Genomic DNA, 12,611 nt, shown 5'->3' with positions numbered 1-12,611 from the left:
TTTCAGCAATTTAACTAAACACACTAACACAGTCAACGGAGGCGTCGTGTTTTGTTTATGCTTGTACAGGTTTCACACACAGCGCGCTCTTTTTGTGTTGCCATGATCACTCATTATAAGCATTTTCGGGCTTCTTGTTTAAGCTCATCTCATAAAGCGAACGGGTTTATGGAGCTATTAAAGTGAGCAGACATGAATCGAAATATTTTGGTCTTATTTTCGGTTTATTATGGTTTTATTCTTATTCGCTGATTTTCTAGCAAGATCTGGCAATGAGTCAAGATGTCACGAATGTGTCAAGGCTCACGCTTTCCCTGTGATTCGCCGCGCATACAAGAGACTGCATAAAATTTCTGTAAATGCAGTTGTCACTATCTGTATTTTTCGGGAGTTAATACGATTGTAGAATGCGGTTGTCACTCCCGTATTTTACTGCACTGTGTGTGTACAGAACGCGATTAAGCACTAAAAGGTGAACTGACAACCGAATTTAGCTGCAGTGTGCACGTGGCCATAGTGTCTGTCTGCCCACATCTGGTCCGCATGTAATCCACATGTAATAGATGTGGGGCGGATCTGGGCCACATTATGTTGCTGTCAGGGACTATATATTTCAGTAAGAGACATAATTTATGTTATATTAAGCCATACAAGTCTTAATACCAGGGGTTCCCTTTAACCACTTCCCTCCAGCCGTCAGTCTGCTATGAGCGAGGGATGGGGAGGAGCTGCGCTAAAATAAAACCCTGCCCTCTATTCAATATTCCGTTTCACTTGGAAATTCGTCACAACACTGAAGTTATGTTGGTTGCAACTTCCGGTTCATGGGACTTTAAAACTGAAATGGGCATTGCAGAACACCTGTCCCAACTTGGTGACGGTCAAGGTTGTTCCCCTCTTGGCCTTATTAAAATATCAACCCATTCTCCCTCCCAAGGGGTCCAATACTGCCACATGTTCAAGGGAAGTGTGGTCATTGTCGGCAAAAGCATTACGCCAGTAACACGTTGCTTTCAATGAGAAAACTTTCAAACCTTCACTGAGGCGAAGAGCGAGGGGATTTAGTCTTCATGAATTATGTTTGAGTAGCTCAGCCACAACAACAAATCTTACGCACAGTATCATGGCGCCTCTCTTTCACTATCTCAAGCAGCTGTCCTGAGGTTCAAGACCATGGACACTGAAGACCATCAGACCTGCCGTATTGTTCTGCCACTTTGTCACTGCATCCTCTTTCTGACAATCGTTTCAGATGCACCTCTTTCTTGTTTTTGTAGTTTGGTGTCATCTAACATCTTTGACTTTCACACTGGAAGGAGTCAATTGTTCATAATGGTCCCTTTTCTCAGGAAACCAGTTGCTTTTATCCTGTATTTGGACTCAGACGTTTCCATGGTTCTCAGTATTGGACATCATCAAAGATGGTGTAAACTTCTATAGTGGAGAACGGGAATGTTATTTTTTATTCCCATTTGCTCCAACAGCAAACAACAACAACAAAAAAACATGATTGTGTTTCCACAACTTTCCAAAACGTTCCTGACAAAAATGCAGAGCAATGTGGCTGGTAATGCATTGCTTTCAGTTGGATTGAGATCTTTCAGTATAGTCATAGTGAACTCATTGTCAGTTTGGGCTTTGTGACAGTGTGTTACACTGCTGAAAGTAGTCATCAGAAGATGGGTACACTGTGGTCATAAAGGGATGAACATGTTCAGAAACAAAAGAGAAAAAAGTAGCTGTTTCAGCGTTTCAAGATCACATTCAACAAGAACAAACAGTATAAGCAAGAATAAAACAGTGGCAAAACTCCCAGTGAAAATTTAGTGAAAAAAAGTGAAAATTTTAACTGTCAGGCCAGACATGTCATTTGTCTCCCTGTTTTTTGTCTTCAGTCGGGACAGAAGAGAATAAGGCACATAATGAAACAAACTATAAAGAATATAAATGACAGTAGTACAGCTACAATGTAAATCTTTTTCGGTGAAGTCTCCACACTGTCTGCTTCTGTATCTTCTTCTTGGTTTTCTTGTTCGGTGGATTTACTTCCTTTTTCTGCTGTTGTTTCTGCAACAAAAACATTACTGCACTGTGATAAAGGCAAGAGATTCATTTATAAGTAAACTTGAACTCTATTCATTATTAAAAACTTCATGGTAACCCTTTAGAAGAATGATCCGTCATCAATAGGCAACTAAGCAGGAAGTAATGCAGGACAAATGAGTAGTACAACATTAACACTTCAAACACTACTATGAACTGATATGGAAACAAACTTAACTAATCAGTAAGTAATTGCAAATTTAGGATGGAGATACTTCCTTACAGTATTAGGTAATCAATGATTACTGAATGAGACTGGCCTCAATAATAATGATCAACTAACCATCACTATTCTATTGTGTTACTTCATACACACATCAAGCCATTTTTACACACCCTTGATGATCAGTTGTACAGTCTGAAGTTCATCTGAGTGTGTGATGAAGCAGCTGAACTGTCCTGCATCATCATGAGTGAGATTATGGAGTTTGATGGAGAAGATTCCTCTCAGATACTCATCAGGGAAAGTTTCAGCTCGACTCTTGTACCGTTGATGCTGTTGCTCCACTGAATCTTCACCCTTGATTATATCATACACAATCTCACTGCCATTGTGTCTCCAATGCACATCAATGTCTTGAAGTTTATGATCATGTTCAGTGGATGAACACGGCAGGACAACAGAACCGCTAATAACAGCCTCTACTGTTTCCTGCAGAGACACTGAAATGACAGAAACTTTCAAACACACAGTCTGAGGCATGAATTTATCTTTCAGATGTGTTGTTCAGATTCTCACCTTTATTTATCAGCACTGCAAACACGCAGATGAAACAGCATCTGCAGAAAGGGAAAAAACAAGTTTCTTTAACTCCCTGTAGCTAACTAAGCTTGTTTGAGATGAGAAGTTCTGCACAGAACCATCACCGATGGTCAGTGAGGTACATGCCATCTAGAAATTCTTGCTGTGATGCCAAACTAACATCCTAAAATACTCTAGCAACAGTCAGGCAGACAGTTTTAGAGAGAGCTGCCACAATTTGCTACACAAACTAAAAACATGATGACTTGATTTTTGGTGCGAGGGCAGGAGATCCTTTTAATCTCACATGAGATCGACCAATAGAAATACCAATTTTTCTATCAATTTGCGATGGACAAAATCAAGTCCTGCCCTACATTTTTTCTTGTTTGAGAAGCCATTTCACTCAGATATACATCACAATAGGGAAGAAAAGTCTATTGCAACTTATGTATTAATGTTGCTTTTTAAAAAATCTTTCCACCCAAACGAAAATATCCCAAATTTGAGGTAGCACATAATTTAATATTATTTTTATGTTTAAATGACAATGGAGAATGTACATATTGTAAAACCTTAAATTAAAACTTGAAATAGACTGCAAAAGAAAACTGCCAGAATTTTGCCAGAGGTAAAATTTGATCATAATGGCCATTAATCGGCTGTCGGTGAACATGTCAAACTAGCGATCAAAGACTACAGATTTTAGGCTAGGATTATAGGAATCTTTTAGGATTCTCAAAATTGGTCTCAGACGACCAAATATGTGCACCCATAGATAAAGCAAATGAGGACCAAAACAAACTAGGCCAAACGAGCGAGCATCGCCATCAGGACTTATTGTACAAACTGCGGAAGTTCCAGGGCACGATACTTTTTTTTAAAAAAAGCATTTCATTAAAAAAATCATGAACATACCCAATGATCATGGTGCACCGTTATAATTCATATATATTAATAGTTCCAAAATACTAACAGAATGCTAACTGTTCCGACAACATGCGGAAATGAAATGTGAAGACCTCTAGGCAGGGTTGCCAGATTTTCACCACAAAACTAGCCAAATCACAATTCACGGGGCTCGTCCGACAAAAATCCAGTTCTGGGGTGGTAAAAGCTGCGTTTTTGTCAGGGTAAAACTCGCATTCCAGGGGATAAATATCATGTTATTCGGGGTCGCTTCAGCCCGCGGCAACACTGTTAAAGTAGCCCATTTTCGCGAGAAACCGCAGACTTGGCAACACTGAACAATCTCTTCTTCTCTTGTACATTTACCGCCGGGTTGCAAACCAACTAGAAAAATGCATAGCGACTTCTGCTGTGCTGAAGTGTGACAAAGATTTTTGATCAGTGTAGCTTACATTTACGTCCAATTTCTTTTCTAACCATGGCGAGAAAAAAATATAAAAAACGGTTGTTTTATGCTATTTTATGCTGTTACCAAAATTTAAATTGGAACCGTGCACACAACTTTCACACACAAAAAAATCAAACAAAATAAAGAAAAAAAAAGGTTCTTTAGGAAGTTTTATTCGTCCACATTCTTCACAACTTCCCATTCTTTTCTCCTCGTATCACCAGTAAAGCAGTAAAGACTTAGGCCTATCGCTTCTCTTGTGGCCCATCGACTGAAAATTAGCATTGTATATTATATTCCGAGATGTGTTGCGGTAAAATTATCATCAGTAGCTCACAGAGTGCAAACATTTGACGTCATCGACATAGAATTCACTGTGCACCTGAACAAAATGGCGCCCCCCATTGTCCAAATATGTAATGGATTTTTTAAATAACATAAATCTTTCATGGGCAAGGCAAGGGGATTTAGTCTTCATGAATTCTATTTTGGGGTATCATTTTTTTCATCATGACATATGCTGCAGTATGGTGATTGGGAAGGGACATAATATTTTTTGTCATGGCTTGAAATCCTATGCTGAGGGAGCAACATCTATTTCTCGACCTCCCTGTGCTTGCACATTAATTCAACCAGCAGCTTGAAGTCAAAATACTGCAGTTTCTCCTCCTTTGGTCTTCCAGAAATCTGGTGGTCTGAACTGATCCAGTTTGTGGCAATCAGGTCAAAGAAATCCAGGACCAAACGGATGCCACATTCTGACCCTACCATCTGAATGTCACAGCATTCTTTTCTTTTCTTTTTTTTTAATTTATAAAGACCCATATTGTTCACTGCTTATCTTTGTCGCCATCTCTGTTTGAAACCTTGCAATTGCAGTTATCATGGAATTATCATCTTTACGTGGGTTGTGTATCAGCACAACTCCTCAGCGCGGATGAATCTAATGTTTGCTGTCAGTCAACACACAGTGTGGATATAGTACTTTGAAATTACAGATTGTGTTCTTGGATGACCAAAATAATAATTTTCACCAGAAAAGGTCATCTGAACAAATCTATCGCTTTTGTTCAATAAATCGATGCCAATGGTGATTAAATCTAGCGATCACTTAGCTCATATCACATCAAACCGTGAAAATTATTATTATTGTTATACTTTGTTCTCAAATGGTTAATGTTAACATCAGCATTGTGTGACTAACGTTACGTGTATTTAGTGTGTATTAGCATTGTAGATTTCAGTTTCTGTAGTCTAATTTCTAAAGTTTATTTGTCATACTATACAATCCGCCATCAAAACGATAAGTTTAATGTTTCCAGCTGCTGTGAGAAAAGGCTGAAAATGATCCACTACCAGCAGCATCTTCACATGCCATATGGCCTACTAGCTGGGACTCCTTCTTCATGTAAACAGGTGTGACATAATGAGGCAAAGACGAACAGCGGCATGCTAGAATTTCCGTGGAAAGTATGATATTCCGACTTTTAAAAAGCATTCTTCACATCCTTGCAATTATAGTTACAACTTCAGCTCTTTGACCCACACATTTCTTCTTGAATAGGTTGTCCAGTGTCAGTGTCCTGCCTTAGGTTTGCTCTGGCTCCATGAACTATTGTTTCACAGTTTGAGCTCTTCATCATCTTTTTTAATATGGCTGGAATATGGGATATGTCCTCCGACATTGCTGTTTAAGGAATAAAAAGCTACACACCGCATCAGTTATGTTTAAAAGAATTGTTGCCAAACATATAACAAGCCAGAAACACATTAATAACTACAATAATGATCCTTTAGACTCTTAAGTATTTGTTTTACTTAAAACCAAATGGTGACTTTTTTTAGCCATAGCAGAGTGATACATTTGCTTGTGCAACTAAAGTATGTCTTTTCATTGTGTCATATGTATTGTGTCTGTGTCTTTCTAATTTTCTTAGTGTGTGTACTTCCTTTGCCCACTTGTTTTCCAGCATGAAACATTGCTGTATAGACTTTTAAAATGGTTTCATCCCTCTTTGTTCCTCTTTGTGTCCAGACTTTGAAGTCATTTCTGTTGTTGCAGTTATTAACATTATATCAGTTCCATCCATCCCATGGTCGGTCTCATGGGTTTCTAGAGCTTTCAGACAATGAAATATCTTTAAACAATTAGCCTGAAAGCCTAAAATGGGTGAGATTGTTGGCACATTGCTGTCTTTTATGGTCAGGCATGTATATCATGATATATTTTAACTCGATCCATCCATCCATTCTCAATACCGCTTATCATCTGTAATGAAAAGTAAAAGATTTCCTCTTCACATAGACAGTAAAGAGAAAAAGCCTCTTTAAGAGTTTAGAAAGGGCCTAACCACTATGACATATGTGTTTCTTAATGTTTTGTTATATATGATTTTATGTTTAATATTAAAACTGCTGTTACAAGTGTTGCTGCAGCAGGGATGAGTCAGAATCAGGCTTCTTCAAAAGGGTATTTATTTAGCAAAGGAACAGAACAGCACACACTAGGCAATAGCAAACAACATCACAACAATAAGAACAGACAAGGAGTGCAGGGAGTGAGCCCAATATAAAGGGTGTGCAAACGATGACGACCAGGTGCAGGGAATTCAGGGAGAGCGGGAGAGATGATGAGGGAAGTGAGTTCAGGTGTGGAACAGGGAGGATCATGGAGTCCGGGACAGGCGTGACTGTAACAACTGCAAACCAGATCTGATTAAAGGTGGTACAGAGGATGTTTCGTCGACTGAGTTTTTGAAATGAGCGCAATGAGCGTTTTTGAAATGAGCGCATGCGGAAGAACAATCCCCCTCAGCTTCACAGCTCATTTCAAGTGAACACCTCCCAAAACTCGTGCACGAGTGTTTGTTTACCACTGGCATTCGCTGTGTTATTAAGCCGGGCACACATTTAACGACTAGCTAAAACATTCTGACTATGCTCAACACACAGCGATAGTTTCCTGCTCCTGAAGCAGATTTATATACTTTCACATGGAATTTGAACACAGACTGTAATCGCAGACTAAACGCAACTGGCTCTGACTGGACGCGTCTGAGCACGATCAGTCATAAGTATCAATTTACATTCATAATCGGCCTTACAATCGTTAAGCCACGCACACACTTAGTGGATTCATTATGTCAGACTCACCGCAGGTGACTCATAATCTGCAGTTGTTACTCCTGTCTCCTGACAAAAACATTGCATGCGGCGCCTGTGGAGTGTGGAAAGTTACTGGAGTGCGCAGCCGCGCGTCTCTCACAAGGAACGTCATGGCAGTAATTGACAAGCCAGAGGGCCAATCCGCGCACGTCTCACAATGGCAGTGATTGACAAGCCAGAGGCCAATCGTTTACGCGATGATCGCGTAAACGATTGGCTGATGTTTTTAAGGCCCTACCTCGTGCACAGATGATGTATATTAATAATATTCCTTTCAGTGCACCTAATAAATAGTCTTTTATCACTTAGTAAAGACAGTTTCAAGTAATATTGCAAAAATGTATAAAACAAAACATCCTCTTTACCACCTTTAATTAATTCTCAGTAACACATTAATTATTTCACTGGGCTCTTTTAATTTGTGCTATAGTGCACTAGGGCTCTTTGACGGCCCAATGAGGCCCTTATTAGAGAAATGGATGCAGCTCTTTTTACTTGTTTATAATCCTGGTACATCCTGGAGTGTCGCCACAGTAACACCAGTTAGTAAATGTAAAACATTTGTACAAACATTTGGTATCAGGTGACACGCCTCTGCAAACTAAATGAGACGTATCTATGTATTTAAGAACCAGACAGAGCACTCTGAGAACAGGTGTTATTGTGTCAATTATAACACAAAAACACAATACAACAATGCTGTAATACATACAATACAAAATGCTCTGCTTTTGCATGCCAGGTATTTGGTGGAAAACTAATATGTCAAACTCTAATCTGATTAAAGCAACCATTTATGGAAATACGCACAACCAAACCTTTATGCTGATATGCATAAATCTGAATTTAATTTGAATGGTCAAATTCCTGAAAAGGCTGTATGTTTGACTCTTTTGTTTCTCTTCTCTCTGCAGGTCAGGATGAGGACATTCGCTGGAAACTCTGCATTCTTGACGTACTTGACAGTGACGATAAACTAGACAAGTGTGTTGAGCTGTGTGAGAGTTGAGAGTCAGAAAATGTTTAAATATGTGACTCTATAAGAACTGTGGCGAGATGTGTCAAGAAATATCTGCAAACTACAGTATGTGAAAAGTTTTAGACACTTTTTTCACACTTGTGAAAAATTCTGTAAAGTAAAAAACATGAATTTATTTTTTTAACAACCTTAAATTTAAATAAGTTAAATAAATCAAATCAATATTGACCACCCTTTGCCTTTAAAACTGCTTTTGTCATAGTTTTTTTGTGTGTGTGTGTGTGTGTGTGTGTGTGTGTGTGTGTGAAAATGCTAACATGTACTGAACTTATTATTAAATATGTCTGTGACAATTTAACGTGATCTTCAGTGTTTACTGGGATATTTGAAGTGTTAAATACTGTATGAACACACATACACACACACACACACACACGTTTGTTTTTGTGAATTGTGGGGACATTCCATAGACGTAATGGTTTTTATACTGTACAAACTGTATTTTCTATCCCCTATCCCCCTACACTACCCATCACAGGAAACTGTGCACATTTTTGTTGTCATACATACATGTTTTCATTAGAAACCATTGATTCCTTATTCTCCTGAGCATGATGTAAGTCCAGATCAAGTTTAACCTGCTGTCACGTCATTATATTACCTTAATGCTCTTCTCAAGGTGAAGTTGTTCATTCTGAGAAATCTTCAGGATAAACATTTACTCAAATTATGATTCTGCAAAATGTCAGAAGATCGGACAAGCTGTCAATATGCCAATTTGTGACTAATGTCAGTTTTTCATTGATAAATTCATTGATAAATTACTAATTCACGGATTAATCACTGATTTGCTAATTTACTAATTTGACTAAATCATCCATTTAGTTATTGTTGTTGTTCCAGACTGTTTGATCAGAAAAAAAGGATTGTACATGAAAGATTTTTTTTATTTGTTTGTTTTGTTTAAACCAATTCATAGTTTAAATGAATGAGAATCTTTCTGGTTCTACATCGAATATATAAATTAAATGAGGCAAGAACATATACAGCAATATAAACATATATATTTCAAAAGTTAGTTTATTCATTGTTGACATAATTCGAAAATTGTCAACAAGAAAAGTTTTTTTTGTTTGTTTTTTTGGAAATGTTTTATTGGCAGTTCACATTAACAGCGTTTACAAGATTAACTCTTATTTTTATCAGTAACAGTTGACGTTATATTTTGGACATTTGCTGGTGTTTTTGAGTATCAGAGCTCTGCTGCCCTCTGTAGGTCATTTATGATCGTTCAGATCTGTGCATCACTCCACAAGAGAACAGTGGAAATGGAAAATGTGTGCATCAACATATGGAAGAAGTTTATCCTGACAGGCATTTGGTTTTGAAATGATCCTGATTTTATTCATTTGGATGGCAAAAGTTTTCTAAAGAAGAACAGAAGAAGAGAAACTTAAATAAATGCAAAGAAAATGTATTTATTATTTTTATACTTTGTGATTTTATCACATTACTCTCCTCATATGTAACTGAGGTTTACAGCAGGTGATAACAGTGATTAACATTTACATTTGCAGTTAGCCTCCTGAGCATCATAAAATCATCAAACAAGCCCGTTTGCTCAGAATGACTTGTTCTCCATGTACAACGTTTTGAGAAGTTTGGATGTAGTTAGCCTATTATGGGTCATACCAGACACATAAAAACTTGGTCCATGTATGACATGTAGTTATGCAAATTATGTTTATGCATAATTACTTGCAACTAACCCTAAACCAAACTCTAATCCTGGGTAACCCGTATACAAGTTGTTAATTAATATTACTCAGTAGTTTAATGTACAATTACAGTGTAACAAAGACACCTTAAAATAAAGTGTAACCAAAAACTGTATCTCCTAATCTGTTTAAAAGAACAAAATTCTTTTGGTAACTGTCAGCATGATCTAGAGCTGATTTGTGCAAAGTTCAGTGAAGTTCTGACAAATAAAGAATAAAAATTCTTATTTCTTCAGAATCTTTGCTTTACTAATGATACTCTTTATTAATTACTTTACTCTCTGTTACTCACTAGCGTTTGGAAACCATTTTTGGTGTTAAACTGGTTTAAGTCTTATCTTTCAGTTTATTTCCTTGGGAAGATGTTGGTCCAATGTTGGTTCAGTTCAGTTTGGTGTCCCACAGGGTTCAATTTTGAGTCCCCTTATTTTTAGCATGTACATCTTTCCTCTTGGGCAGCTTTTAAGATCCCTTGATCTTAAGTTTCATTTCTACTCAGACAACAGCCAGATTTATATTCATACAAAAACTGCTGATAATGCAGCTATTGGTTTTCTTGAACACTGCATTTCTGAGGTAAAAATTTCTCAAAACTTTCTCTGTCTCAACAGTGATAAGACAGATGCTTATCGGTTCACCACATCAAATTAATAAAAGTGGAAGGCTCTGCTCTAAAGTTTCGAACAAAATTTAAAAAATTGGTTGTGATATTTGACACAAACTTAACAATTGACCCTCACGTCCAGAATACAGTTAAAAATTCATTCCTTCATCTCAGAAACATTGCAAGACTGCGCTCCATATTATCCTTCTCTGTTGCTGAAATACTGATCAACACTATTGTTTTTTCACACATCGATTACTGTAATGCTCTTCTTGCTGGGTTTCTCTAAATAAATTGCAGTCTGTTCAAATTCTGCTGCTAAGATCCTGACAAGGACCAGGACAAGTGAGCACATCTCTCCAGTTTTAGAGTCATTGCACTAGCTCTCTGTCAGGTTTCGGATTGATTTTAAAATCCTCATGCTGACCTACAAGGTCTGGTATGGCACCACATTACTTTCACAACTTTTAAACTGTCTACGCAAGGCGTGATCTCACCATGAGACATCATATCTGCAATAATTCTAACAGTGTGTAATAATAATATGTCTGACTCAATGACGTAAAGTCTCAAATCTACTATCTCATCAACAGAATGAAAAATTTGGTGTTGGTCCTTTTTTCATCAAAGCCATTCAGACACTTCATGCAAATCATAACCTTTCTGTCAAACTGAAAAGGAAAAGATTTATTGTGCATCAGGCTTATACATTAAATAAGTCCAGCCACTATAAAGGACTGCTTTTGCTTGAGTTGTCTTTTGTCCTGATGAAATCTTTTATTAGAGAAAATAGATATACATCAAATGAGAAATTTATTTCTCATTGTACAACAAATGAGAGGTTATTTCTCATGACTTTGATAGGATAGGAATGATCCCTTTTGAACTCCAAAACGAAGATTTGTTTCATTTAGTTTGGTTTTTGTGAATGTACTATACTAAAAATCTCTGCTGATTTTCTCACACTGATCTATATAAATGTCTCATTTATATAAGTGTTTCCCCATCACATTGAAAAGGTTTTTTAATAATCTGTATGGCACATCTGAAGTTGCACAACATTACAGAGATATTCAGAGGTGTCCACCAAAGAAAATCCTTCATTTGATGGTGCAATTGTGTCTTTTTGTCCACAGCAACAGTTCCACAAATACATTTGGGAGTGAAAAATGATTCACTATATCTACTGGTTTGACCCTATTTGAGACATATATGGACTTTCACCAAATAACAAGTAACAACAGTGAAACAGCCCATATGATGCTCTCATTCTGATGATGTTTTGTCTCATTGTGGATCATTATGTGGCTGAATTAATGGATTGGAATTATTTATGAGTTCTTTTTTTTTTTTTATTGTAAATTGTGATTGTTATGACAAATTTGCTCAAACAATTGAGCCATATGTGCCAGAGCCATTTTGTTGTGTGTGTGTGTTGCAATGTTTTTGTTAGGCACTGGGTGGCGCTGTAACATTAGCCATAAAGATAAGAAATAGGACAAAAAGTCACAGACAATGGTAAACAGTTTAATGGTTTTTAGGATACTAACAGGACACCAGAAAATCAAGCTTTTGCAAACTAGTGTTATTTTAGTATCATTAAATTAATGAATTTTTTAATTTTTTTTTTTATATTGTATATTATGTTTTTCATTTTAATTTAAGTTCAAATTTTAGTAATTTTGTGATGTTTTTTTCCATATATTTACATTTCCATAACATGCCTATATAGTTTTTATTTTTCCTTTCAATTTTAGTTATATTTCTTTCAGTTCATCAAAGTAAACTAAATGAAAATAAGAAATGTTTCCTTGTAAAATAGTGGAAATAAAATAAAATATAAGGGTTTTTATTTCAGTTAAGATTTATTGTATTTCAAGCAA

The 12,611-nt window shown here is 36.8% G+C and overlaps 1 long non-coding RNA gene across 1 annotated transcript in view; it reads left to right on the top strand.

The window, feature by feature from the left end:
- The window catches only part of LOC125263697, a 37,090-nt gene extending 28,498 nt beyond the window's left edge, over positions 1-8,592 (top strand). Inside the window, exon 3 of the long non-coding RNA XR_007183873.1 lies at positions 8,282-8,592. This is a non-coding gene — a long non-coding RNA (uncharacterized LOC125263697). The remainder of the gene's footprint in view (positions 1-8,281) is intronic.
- The last annotated feature ends 4,019 nt before the right edge of the window (positions 8,593-12,611 follow it).

This window comes from Megalobrama amblycephala, linkage group LG2 (genome assembly GCF_018812025.1).
Source record: "Megalobrama amblycephala isolate DHTTF-2021 linkage group LG2, ASM1881202v1, whole genome shotgun sequence".
NCBI lineage: Eukaryota > Metazoa > Chordata > Actinopteri > Cypriniformes > Xenocyprididae > Megalobrama > Megalobrama amblycephala.
The sequence above is the reverse complement of the archived record's forward strand: the minus strand, read 5'-3'. Positions and strand labels throughout refer to the sequence as shown.